This window comes from Pongo pygmaeus, chromosome 7, assembly GCF_028885625.2.
Source record: "Pongo pygmaeus isolate AG05252 chromosome 7, NHGRI_mPonPyg2-v2.0_pri, whole genome shotgun sequence".
Classification (NCBI taxonomy): Eukaryota; Metazoa; Chordata; class Mammalia; order Primates; family Hominidae; genus Pongo; species Pongo pygmaeus.
In genome coordinates, this window is record NC_072380.2 from 123,138,942 (window position 1) to 123,149,196 (window position 10,255).

Below are 10,255 nucleotides of genomic sequence, written 5' to 3' on the forward strand. Positions count from 1 at the left end.
TTTTCTTCTTCTTGGTAAAATGAACAATCAGGTGTACTGCTCAAAATTCTGTCCACTGGACAGATTTTCCTTTATCATTATTTTTAAATGTTTTTCCAGTATGAGGCTAAAACTTTGTAGCTCTCCACATTCAGGTAGTATCAACATATTATGTAGAATCATTTATAAATGAGCTAGAGTATTTGTTTCGGTCTAATGGACATAAGAAACCACAGCAAGTATTGAAAGTGAGGAAGCAATTTAACAGGCATATGAACAATGGACGTGTGGACCACTTTCTAAGATGCCTTATCTGAGCCTTCAGGACTTACTTGAACTCAATCTCATACATAACAATTTTGCTTGATGATGAAGTGCTGCTGTGCTCACCTAATTTTATGGTTCAGTCAGTCAGACAACAACCTTTTCATGATGTTCACATGATAAATTTGTTGTTAATGGTCAAGCATTCAGTCTCTACTCAGGCTCTGTAACATGCCCAGATCTTTTTCTTAAAATGAGAATAGTTATCCCTAGAGGGTGGTGTAATTTTGTTAAAATCTTTAGAGTTGCATTATGATTATCTGCACATGCCTGCCAAGTGCTCTGTACAGCATACCTGGTTGTCATAGATATGTCAAGAAAAATTGGATCTGCTGAGTTATATGGCCAAGTGGCAGAGCAGTTTGCAAGCAACCTGGACCTGCTGAAGAGCCTGTTCTTGATTGGAGCCACACTCCAAACTAGTAGCTTCTCACGTTACTTGATAAAAGTTTTGGATTAGCGAGCCTAAGTGAGGTATTTGTCACTTAGTAAATCTAAAAATCTCAACAAACATCATGACTCTTAATTTAAGGAGGGGACAGTTGCAGCAACTTGTCTTTAATTGAGAAATTGTATCTTACATTGTCCCAGGCTGCTAAATCACTACAAAGCATGATGAAAAAAAAAAAAAAACTAACTAAACTAAAAATCCATGTAGATGGCCTGTAAGCAATAAGAATAAATGAAATTTGAACATGCATTTTTCTCTTACTGCTTTGAAGCCTCCAACTTTGATAATGTGCATGACCTACAATAGAGTTGATGCAATTTACCATGGAACTTCAAAAGCACTTGGCCAAGTACTTGAAGATGCTGAAGACAGAGACCTAGTGGGAGCACCAGGTGCTGCAGATCCAACTACTTCCTCATGCCAACAAGATAATCTGGCAGACTTGTACAATGTGAGCCATCTGAAACCATACCTAACTTTACATCAAATTTCTGAGTTTAAACATAGGCTGCTGCTGCTTCACTTCCACCTTCTAAATCTTGCATAAATTTATTTTGTGGCCAACACTACACTAGAACCTTAAAGGAAAGGGAATTTGAAATTACATAATTCCAGTTTAACTAAATTTATACAAGACAACATCACAGTAATTATTGCCATCTTAATTTCCTCTTCCTTTAGTAGCCAGAATCTAGGTAATTATTTTGAAGTCATACTCATGTTTCAAAATTTAACAAGATGTGCTATGTCTTTTGCAACTGTAACTCAAATATTGACACCGAACTCTTCTTTCAAGGTAGTTAAGTGATAGCTCATCTAGACTTGTAAGTGCACCCAAGGTAACTTAAAGAATAATTCATACATATAAAAATCAGATCAAATTATTAAATGTTTAAAAATTCTGACAAAATACTCATGAAGTATTTTATAATTTATCAAAATACATTGCTTTACATGTTTCTTGGTGCATGAACCTCTTAAAAATGAATATATAGTCTATGTCATTTTATCAGTTTACGGAATATATTTCTACATTCTTTCAACACATCTATTAATTGACTACCAGATGACTGGAACATAGTGCAATATTTATAATAGTAATCAAGGTAGGCAAGTCCCAATTGTAAAATAATTAGTATTCTGGAAGATAAAGGGGAGGGAGGATACAAAAAACCAGGTAATAAAAAGTAAAATTACTATACTATACCTCAAGTGAAGTTTTATGAGGTAAAGAAAACAGAGTACTGTGGGAGAGAAATATAAGTCTATCTAAAGGAAGTTACTTTGGTTAGATAGAATTTGAATTGGAAAAGCAATAAGAAGAAGGTGATCACTGTAGGAAAATCTAAGGTAAGAGATCTAAGATAAGAGTGCTCCAGCAAGATACTAAGGAAGGGGAGCAAGCTTGGCATGTTGTAGGAGAAAAATATAAACAAAAAACAATGGAGTGTCTGGATCATAATGAGAAAGGGAAGAGTGTTGCTGGATGAAGTCAGAAAAACAGCTGGACTCAGAATATGTAGCATTTTATAGGCTATGGTAAATAATCAATATTTATTATCTTTCACAGCCTTGAATTTTTGAAGTGTAAAGACCAGATGTTTTGCAGAATGCCCCTCTCATTGGGCTTATTTGATGTATCCTCATGATTAGATTTAGGTTATGCATAGGGATGCCAAGGAGGTAATATTGTGCCCTTCTTAGTGAATCATATCAAGAGTCATGATGTCTCCAACTTGCCATCGGATGGCTCCAAAAACAATCAGTGTAGTGGCGGAGGGAGAGGAGAAAGAAGGTTGGGAGGAGGAGATAACAGAGAGGAGTGATAAAACAAATGGATAGAAACATTAAAAAAGTTACCATTCGTATATCCTTTGCTTAGGTATGAATGTTCTTTGTTCTATTCTTCTAACTTTTATGTAATTTTGAAATTATATCAAAATAAAAATTACCCAAAGTAATAAATAAATAAATAAGATTGATTATCTAAATGTGATATGGAGACAATTATTTTTAGTATGGGAATTGTATGATATAAATTACATCTTAAAAATACCTTCTCTTTTATGAACAGAATAGCCCCTTTAAACGTGGTCAAGTGTAGAGACAGGGAAATTAATCAGGAGACCGTAATGATAGCCAATGTAAGAAGTAATGGTGACTTTAACTGGATTTTATTCCTAAAGATAGAAAGAAGTGGCTATAAGATATGTTGGAAGTAGAAAAATAGGGCTTATTACTATAATGAATTTAGAGTTATGTGAGGTAATAACCAATCAAGAACCTTCTTGGTTTCAATCATGAGCAAATGTGTAAAATGTTTTGCCATTTACTGAGATTAAAAGCCTGGATTAGGAAAAGTTTTGACAAGGAGTTTAAGGGGATGGAAATTATGAGCTATGTTTTGAAAATGTAAAATGTGATATTACTATATAATACCCAAGTAAAGATATGGATAATTTGAACAATATAAATATTTTGTGAGCCCAAAAAAGTCAAATGTCATCAATTTCACATGGTTCCATCACCTAATATTACGTAGTTGTGTATATGAATCTGCAGTTCAGAGAAAAGCTCAGATTTAGAGAGAGATTTGGGAAGCATTGGAATATTTATGTTATTTAAAGCTAAAAAACTGGATGTGATCACATAGGAAAAATGTAAGTAAAAAATGACTTTATAGGTGAGCTCACAATGTGATATTTATAAATAAAAATTGAGGCTGAACACAGTGGCTCCTACCTGTGCCTTCCCCAAATTTTGGGAAGCCAGGATGGGAGGATTACTTGAACTCAGGAGTTCAAGACAAGCTTGGGTGACATAGGGAGATCCTGTGTCTACAAAAAAAGAAAAACGAACAACAAAAAAAATTAGTCAGGTAGGCCTAGCTTGTAGGGAGGCTGAGGTGGAAAGATTGCTGGAGTCCAGGAGTTGAAGGCTGCAGTGAGCTATGATTGTTCCACTGCACTTCAGCCTGGGTGATGGAGTGAGACACTATCTCAAGAAGAAAAGAATGGATTGAGAAAACAAGTACAACAGGAAAATTCAGAAAAAGCAGATGAAGCGATTAAAATTATTTGTACTTTCTTGAACAAAATATTAAAACTATTTTTCAGTTTGATCTTTTGGCATTGCTGTGTTTCATTCCCTGTCACATAAATAAGTAAATACAAGTTTCTGAGTCACTGTGAGTCTGTAAAGTTGGCTCTTGATTTAATAGAGAATCTTAGCAAACCTTTTCAAATTTCACAACCCTAGGACTTACCTAACTGCAATATTCAATATTTTATATGCTGCTCCAACTTCTACCAACTGTCCTATAAACTACTAACAGTTTAAGATAGACTCAAAAAGATATACACAACCATAATACTTTCTTATGTTTTATTGTGCAATAAATTTGACATAGATGTTCCAAACCCATATTTACTTGATAAATGGTGCAATGTAAACTGATAATTTCCACTTTCTCTTCTCTTTCTCTTCTCTTTTCATCAACAGATTGTTGACTTTTTTATCTTATATTCAGGAGCTCCATCAAGGACAAGTATATACTTGCTATATACATCAAAGCAGCATTTTTCAAATTCCTACTACTCGGTAGCAAAACCAGAAATGTAACATGAAAATGAAAATAGCTTACTAGATGATATAAAATTGCTCCTAGGATAAATCTGGAGGACCAGGCTGAAAAAAAAATAAGGAAGAACAAGGTAACTATCCAGTAGACGACAGACTGCTGAAACAGACTGGCTAGATGCTACTCTGAATATTAATGTTTCTGGAAACAGCCCTGTCACCACTCAGGAATGCTACTCTTGGAAATTTGACTCTTTTAACTTGAATAACTTCAAATTTTCTTGAATAGCTTTCACTCTCCCTTAACATTCAATGCCTAAGAAAGAAACATGTGAATTCAAGCTCAACCCAAGTTTATATGTCTATGAGCTATTAGGGTGTGAATGTAGGATGGGGCCCTGCCTGCCCCAAGTTCCACCATCACACTAGGGATTCCTTCACAATTTAAGGGATATTTACATGATGGATAATTAACAAATAGCAAATATCTACTATAACCAAAATTATACATGCAATCTTCTTTTATTTAGAAAAAAAGATCCTATATGACATAATACAAATATTTATTGTACAACTGAAACAAATTTCATTTTCAAGGGAAAATTGCCTAAAATTTCAGTAATTTTTGCATCCAATTCTATGTTTGAATTCTCTAGAAAATACCGCTTTTTACAGGAGGAAATTTGTTACAATATAAATATAAGTGCAAACACTAGCCAAGATTTAAAAATGGATAAAGGCTCTAGTTTTTGTGTTTATGGCACATAATTTACAAATTACCTCCTCTATCACCCATTTCAAATTCTTCTGGCTTTGAGACAGCAATCTCAACCTGACAGAGTTCTCTACCTAATTGTATGATCCAAACTTACGTTAAGGAAATATCTGTGACTTTGGTGTTCCTGCCTCTACAGATTACAGTAACATTTAGGCCTCCGTGCTGTTGTGCTAGTGGGTGCAGTAGGGGGTCATCTGAATTCTATACATATTCTTCCCTCCATTATGTAATATTTACCTATTTGGGTGGTGAGGATTGATCATCCCAGTCAGTATAAATATCCCCTTTTGACTTAATCATATGAAAAGCTACATTGGCCAGAGGCAATCTCATCTAAATCAACGTGGCTCATCTTGGAAGCATTCTTCAGAGTTCAGACTTTCAAATGAGCAAAGCCACAAATCATGGGGGATAAGAATAGACTTTTTTCCCAAGTATGTATTTAGGTGTAATTCAACTTCTGTCCTTTGTCTCCTACTGCATTCTGCTTATGGGAGGACATTTTTCAAAGATTGGTTGTTAGTTCAAAACACATTTTATAGTCTCCAGGACGACATTATAACTATTCAAGTTTCAGGCTTACGTGTTGGGGAATGGAGAGAAATATATTAAATATTTAGAGCTCATCAAGTTGACTAGTGTTATGTAGTCCCTCTGGTTGCTTTGAACAGCAGGTGGAACAGAGGCCCTATAAATAACTGAGCAGTGACCAAAAGGAAATGTCATAGAATAATATAAGCTATGCTTATTTATAAAATGGCTTTAGGCGGATTTTTTCACCTAGAGCCCTGATGGGCTTATTAAAGGACACTTTTAAGAAATGTATTCTAGTTCTCAAATACTAAGTAATGTGGGCTTATCTTGATCATGTATGTGGCTGCCTGCCTCTGAGATAACCTCCATTGGTCTCCACCTCCTAGTATTGATACCATTGTACAGTCCATTCCCACCTTGTACTATGGTTGATCTATGTGGCCAGTAGAATATGACAGATTGATGGTATGTTGCTTCTGTGATTGAGTTATAAAATATATTGTGACCTCCATCTGGGTCCCTCTTTTTGTTTTTGTAATTTCAATAGCTATAGGAGTACAAGTGGTTTTGGGCGACATGGATGAATTACATAGTGATGAGGCCTGGGCTTTTAGAGTATCCATTACCTGAATAGAGTACATTGTACCTTATAGGTGATTTTTCATCCTTCATCCACCTCACACCTTCCCTCATTCTGAGTCTCCAATTTCTGTTATACCTCTCTGCATGCCTTTGTGTATCCATAGCTTAGCTCTGACTTTTAAGTAAGAACATGTAGTATTGCATTTTCCATTTCTGAGTTACTTTGCTTATGATAATGGCATCCAGTTCCATACAAGTTGCTGAAAAAAACTCACTATTTTATTCTTGTTTATGACTGAGTATTTTTCCATGTTGTATATATACCACATTTTCTTTATCCACTCATCGGCTGATGACCATTTAGGTTGATTCCACATCTTTGCAATTGTGAAATCTGCTGCAATAAACATATGCATGCAGGTGTCTTTTTAAAATTGTGACTGCTTTTCTTTTGGGTACAAAACCAAAACTAATAAATGGGACCTAATTAAACTAAAAAGATTCTGCACAGCAAAAGAAATATTGAATAAACAGTCTACAGAATTTGAAAAAAAAATTTCACAAACTTTACATCCAACAAAGAATATCCACTATCTACAAGGAAGTCAAACAAATCAACCAGAAAAAAATCAAATAATCCCATTAAAAAGTGGGTAAATGACAACAACAGACATTTCTCAAAAGAAGATATACAAATGGCCAACAAATACGAAAAAAATGCTCAATATCACTAATCATAAGGGAAATAAAAATTAAAACCTCAATGAGTTACCACCTTACTCCATTATGGGTATTGGGCATTATTAAAAAATAAAAAACAATAGATGTTGGTGTAGCCGTAGTGACAAGGGAATGTTTATACACTGTTGTGGGTATGTGAATTAGTATCTCACTTTTTTAAGTGACTTATCAGGGAGAAGTCAGCTGCAAGGGAGCATAGCTTTATGTTGAGACTCATGTGATAATCAGCTGGGACTTTCTGCCAGTGACCATAAAAGTGAGCTACCTTGGAAGCAGATCCGTCAGTCTCTGTCAACTTTCAGATGACTGCACTTTGACTGACAGCTTTACTAAAATCTTATAAAAGATCCTGAATCAGGATCAGCTATATAAACCACTACTGAATTTCTGATCTCAAAAACTATGTGAGATAATAAATGCTTGTTGTTTTAAGCTGCTATTAATAATTTTTAGAGCAATTTACACAGGAATAGAAAATTTTGTCTGTTTAGAAGGTTGTCTTAAAAACATTAAAGAGCTATATTAATAACCGTTACTAGAAGCCCATAGTCCTTCTTATGATTTTGGACTATTGCCATAGAATCTTTGGGATGTCAGTTTAACATAAGATATAATTTTTGTACTACTCAACAGACATAATTAAATATCAAGCCCATTAACCAAAGAAAGTGGGATACATTTTTTTTCCAACAGAAATTTTGGTATGCCACGGCAAGAAAAACATTAAAGCATAATTAAGATATCTTAGTGTAAACAGATGTTTTAGAAAACACACAGTAGGAAAACGAAAACAGTGAAACAATTTTTGAAGTTAAGATAACTGGTTAAAAATCGAGTTTCTTAGACAAATAAACAAGGAGTCCATCTTTCATGACAAACAAGAAGGCTCGCTTTGTGCTCAGCATTGCCGGCATGATTTATTATAAGGAGAATATTTTAGCCCTGTGGAATTATCTTCAATTGTACATCAGCTAGATGAAGAACAGAGGATGAGAATGGCAGAAGGAGGAGTTTTAGAGAAGAAACTAGAAACACATTATTACCGCAGCCTCCTGGAAATATAAGTGACAGTTTTTTTGCTTTTGTTTTTGTTTTTTCTCTATTCAAGTTATAAGCAATGCCTTGAAAATTTGGGGTTTAGACCTAATCTTGTTCAATAGTCCAGAGTATCAAAGGCTCAGGATCGACCCTATAAATGCAAGATAATTTATATGCAATTATAAATTATACTTGTTTACAGTTAGAAAGTTAGGAAAACAAAGTTTAATTCAAAAACTTTCTTGACGGTTTCAGACTTAACATCAGATAAATACCTTGCACTTTTCTCAGCTCAATTACAACAGGAATGTTATTCTATATTTCTTGTTAAGGATGATCTGCCAGATTGTGAGGCCAACCAACTCCTGCAGATGATTAGGGTCCAATAAATTCATGGGCCAAAACTTACTGCAGAAGACTTAGATAAATTAACAGCAAAGGTTCCATAAAACAGACCTGGAATGAGTTTTGGAGGCAAATGATGAATCAGAAATGTTAGATGATGAGGAGGATTTGCAGAGGGCTCTGGGACTAAGTCACCAAATAATTGACCTGGAAGATGAAGAAGCAGATCTCTGCAGAGCTATTCAGCTAAATATGCAAGGCAGTTCCAGAAATTTATCTCAAGATATTCCATAGACCTCAGGGACAAATCTCACTTCAAAAGAGCTTTGGAAGAGAAGAGAAACCTGTTTGAAAAGCAGCAGCAGCAGCAGCAGCAGGTAGATTCACCAGGACAAATTTCATATCCATGTGAAAGGCTGACCACAAGTTCAGGAGCATTTGGAAGTGATCTAGGTGATATGAGTGAATAAGCCATGTTTCAGGCAGCTGTGACCATGTCTTTAGAAACTGTTGGATATAATTTGAAAACAGAAGGAAAAAATATCATTCAACAATAATTTAGGCTGGATGTGGTGGATCGCATCTGTAATACTGGCATTTTGGGAGGCCAAGGTGGAAGGATCGCTTGAGGCCAGGAGTTCGAGACCAGCCTGGCCAACATGGCGAAACCCCATCTCTACTAAAAATACAAAAAAACTAGCCAGTTGTGGTGGTGCACGCATGAAGTAATAGCTACTCGGGAGAATGAGGCATGAGAATTGCTTGAACCCCAGGCACAGAGGTTGCAGTGAGCTGAGATCATGCCACTGCACTCCACTCTGGGTGACAGAGTGAGACTCTGTCTCAAAAAAATAAAAAATAAGTAAATGAATAATTTAAATACTCCTATTTTTCCAATATTATCCTGTGTGATTACAGCATAGGATTCCAACATTATACTGTAGGATAACAGCACAGGTCCATTTTGGTAATGTGTCAAATATATGAGGAAATAAGACTTCTAGGTGGCTTGCAAACAAAATAATGAGAAAGTGGGAAAATGCATCAGTTGTAGGACTAAATAATGATCTTTCAAATATTAGCCAAAAAGGCATTCAGCAATTAAAGAAATTGAAAATATTTTTTAAAAATTGAGCTTCTTTTCCTCACCATGATTAACTTAGGTACTTAACCAGGCCTTTCATATTCCTACCTAAGTACTGAATTATAACAAGAAGATGGTATAATCCATGGATTACTTAATTCCAATATAATTCTTAAAAATTCTCTATGCGTTGTGTTTTCTTCCAAAGTTAACATTTGCATTCATTGCATCATACAGAAATATGGTTTTCTGTATTTTTTTATTTTAATAATGAACACACAGATAGGTACCTCTATTGATACATACACTTGTGAGTATGGCTCTATTTATCTATGGGATTTACCACCTGATGAAGTTTTGTAATTATGACAATTTAATTCGGTGCTTTTCTCTAATTAGGCCCACTGTAAAGACATTTTAAATTGAATTTAATTGTATTAATAACCTCTGATTGACACTGGACTACTATTATTTTAATAGTTGTCATCAACTCTCTTAAATACTTTTGGCAGAAATATATTTTTCCCAACACTGTGTGAAAGAAAAATCACCTGAAAAGCAGGATAAATTATAAAATGCCAACTCTTACAGTTTCTATTTTAAAGACATCTTAATAGTTATAAAGGACCACTTAGGAAGATATAAATACATCTGTCTCTTTTTCTCCACTTACACTATGCAAATTAGCCCTGAATACCTGAAGACCCCTGGTTGAATTATGAAAAGTAGCTAAATCATTTACAGGCATATATGCGTGTGTGCATGTGAATGCATGCGTGTGAGTGGTGATAATGACATAAGAGCTGAGACACTGGAAAGT

General features: G+C 34.9%; 1 pseudogene; it reads left to right on the top strand.

Annotated features, from left to right (window-relative positions):
- The first annotated feature begins 998 nt into the window (after positions 1-998).
- LOC129042124 (ataxin-3-like) lies at positions 999-8,908 on the top strand (annotated as a pseudogene).
- Positions 8,909-10,255: the final 1,347 nt, after the last annotated feature.